Source organism: Hipposideros armiger, unplaced genomic scaffold, assembly GCF_001890085.2.
Source record: "Hipposideros armiger isolate ML-2016 unplaced genomic scaffold, ASM189008v1 scaffold_1699, whole genome shotgun sequence".
NCBI lineage: Eukaryota > Metazoa > Chordata > Mammalia > Chiroptera > Hipposideridae > Hipposideros > Hipposideros armiger.
In genome coordinates this window covers 39,828-42,999 of record NW_017733049.1, presented here as the reverse complement: position 1 = coordinate 42,999, position 3,172 = coordinate 39,828, and positions in this window count along the sequence as shown.

Here is a 3,172-nt window from a genome sequence, read left to right as displayed (position 1 = left end):
TGTCTTTGTCTTTAACCCTTGCCATTTTCACTATAATGTGTCTTGGTGTGGGCCTGTTTGGGATCATCTTGTTTGGAACTCTCTGCACTTCCTGTGCATGTATGTCAATTTCCTTTGCCAGTTAAGGGAAGTTTTCAGACATTATTACTTCACATATGTTCTCGATCCCTTGCTCCCTCTCTTCTCCTTCTGGTATTCCTGTGATGTGTATGTTGTTGCGTTTGATGTTGTTGGGTAGCTCTCTTAAACTATTTTCAATGCTTTTTATTATTTTTTTCTTTTTGTTGTTCCACTTGGATGATGTCTGCTATCTTGTCTTCTAAGTCACTGATTGGATCCTCTGCTTCATCAATCTACTAGTAATTCCATCGAGTTTGTAATTTAATTCAGTAATTGAATTCTTTATTTCTACCTGGTTATTTTTCATGATTTCTCTATCCTTTTCATTCTCATTAATTTCCTTGAGCATTCTAATAATCAATGTTCTGAATTCTGTCTCTGATAGGTTGTTTACCTCTATTTCCTCTAATTCCACAGATTCAGGAGTTTTCTTCTGTTCTTTTATTTGGGATGTGTTTCTTTGTTTCCCCATTCTGACTTACTCTTTGTGTTTACTTCGATGAAATAGGTAGACCCCCTAGGTCTCTCAGTCTTTTCTTAGTAGAATTATATCGTATATGTCCTTTATATTTGAATTGCTCCCACTCCCTTTTCTCCCGTGTGTGTATACCAGAGGTGTTCCTTGTGTTATGTGCCTTCTCCTGTTGAGGTCTAGTTTTTATTGCTTTTGGCTTGTCAGTAGATGGGCTTGACTCCCAAGCTGACTAGCTGTGAGGATTAGCTGTGTCCAAAGTTTATAAGCTGTTGTGTGAGGGTTGACCCCTCTGAGGAGGCTTGGCTCCAAGGGGCTCTTGTGCCTGTAGTAATTTCTCTTTGAGTGTGAATCTTGTAGGTCAGACCCTGTGATGATCTGGTTTTATCTAAAGTTGGATCTGGGTGTGATGATTCTTGTGCTTCTTTGGCTGGGCCCCGCTGCAGAGCATGTTTTAGGGCAAAACAGATCAATGAGCCCAACCACAACAGCCACCAAAGGTAACCTGATGTACAAAACAACCATCACCCTACACTCCACATGTATAGAAATATCAATAAAACACAAGGAGAAAATAAACCAACAGAAACAAAACTACAACAATGAGAAAAGAAGAAAAAAAGAAGAAAAAAAACCCCAAAAAACAAACAAACAAACAGAGAAAAACCAAGGAACAAATAGCAGAACAAGATAAAATAAAATATAATAAACTAAAAAATGGAATGAATGCAAGAAACAAAATGGCAACGCCTTTAAAACAACAACAGCAACAACAACAAAAAAACAAAAACAAAACTTGCAGAAAAAATGGAAAGGAGGAGGCAAATCAAGCTATGACAAGGAAGCAGGAAAGAAGGGAGAGAGAGAGGTTAGAAGAGAAGGAAAGAGAAAAATGCAGAGAGAAAAAAATATATATATTTATGTCTACACCCTCATATATATGGACATATATATCCACATATATGCACTTTTATATATGCCTATATAAAAAACTAAAATTACTAATGTAATAGAAAAATCCAAAAACAGCCAACACAAGCGATCAGTGAAAATACCCACAAAACATCCAAGAGAACCCAATTAACAATAACAATATAACACACCTAAAGAGAAACCGAAACCGAAAACAATCAAAAAAAGAAAAGGGAGAAAAAACAAGAAATAACCAGTGCCAATCTTGGCTGAAGTCTGCCAAGCTCTCCCCAGATTTTCCTCTGCTATACACACACTCCTGTGGGTCCTGTGGGGGCAGAGCCAGCCATCTTGAACCTAGTGTGAGCTTGGTAATGCATGTCTATTTTAGGTGAGTGGAGTTATGAGGTGTGATTGGTAGTTGTTTTTTTCAAAGTCAGTGTTATGTCTGCTCCTGCCTGCCCAGAGGCACTCTGATTTCTGGACAGCCAGAGAACTCGATGTGAATATTTGGGTGCTTTTTCCACTGGGGCTGTTGGAGGGTGGGGTCTGGAGATTTCTGAGCTGCTGGTAGGCCTTCCTGTGTCTGAACAGCTGAAGTTGTTCTGCTTCCCAAGCCACCCAGGAGAGATGGGGGCGGGGACAGCATGTTTAATAGCTCCCACCTGCAGCCTCTTTTCATGTAAATTACTCAACCCCCAGGGAGTCAAAGCACCTTTGTTCTGACTTATTCCTCTCTTCAAGAGTCAGCCTCAGGCTCTGGCAGGGAGGAGGCCAAGGTTTCTGAGGGAGGGTGAGGATGTGCACTTATCTATGCAGTTTATTTTTCCTATATGAGAGAAAAGGGGGGAAAAAAGAAAGAGAAAAAAAATAGGAAAAGGAGAGAAGCCCCATCCGATACTCCCACCGAGCCCCTGCTGCTCTCCAGGGGCACCCCTGGCAAAGCGGCTCATGTCTCCACAGCTGTGGGGTGTGGGCTGCATCTCCACACTTCTCGCTTCCCTCTTCTCCTGCTCTGGTTTGAGATTTCTGCCTCAGAAACTGCGAGCCCTGGGGCTCCTGTTGGACTCTTGGCGGGGAAGGTCAGCACCAGAGGCTGAGCCCGCCCAGATGCTGCAAACCTCTCTGCCTTGTCCTGGATTTCCTCAGCTCCACAGCCTCAGGCGCAGACAGACTGTGCCTCCGCTCACGCCCTCCTCTCTCCATTCTCCTTGATTCCCCGGCCTGAGGATTCTGCCCTAGCGCAGACTGGAGGTGCAGGGAGCAGCGGGAACTCTCCGATCTGCTCTCTGAGACCCCGAGTCTCAGCAGCCGCAGGTGCGGTCTGTGCCTCCATGTGCCTCGCCTCCCTCTTCCTCCACTCGCCCGGTCTACCCACCTTTAAGTACTCGGCGTGGGAGTCCCTTCGCTGCTCGGTGTGCTTGGTAGAGGTTTGTTTGCTGCGCTCCAGCTGCTCAAATTGCTGTGCTTTCCAGGGGAGAATCAGGGAGCCCTCCTCACCACTGCCATTCTCCCCCCTCCCTCCCCCACCCCCGCTCCTAGCAGTCTTGAGATGGCTTCTTCTTTATATCCTTAGTTTATAGGAGTTCTGTTAGTTCAGTAGTCTTCAGGTGATTCTCAATTGTGGTTGTTCTGCAGTGTAGTTGTAATTTTGATGACGTCATGTGA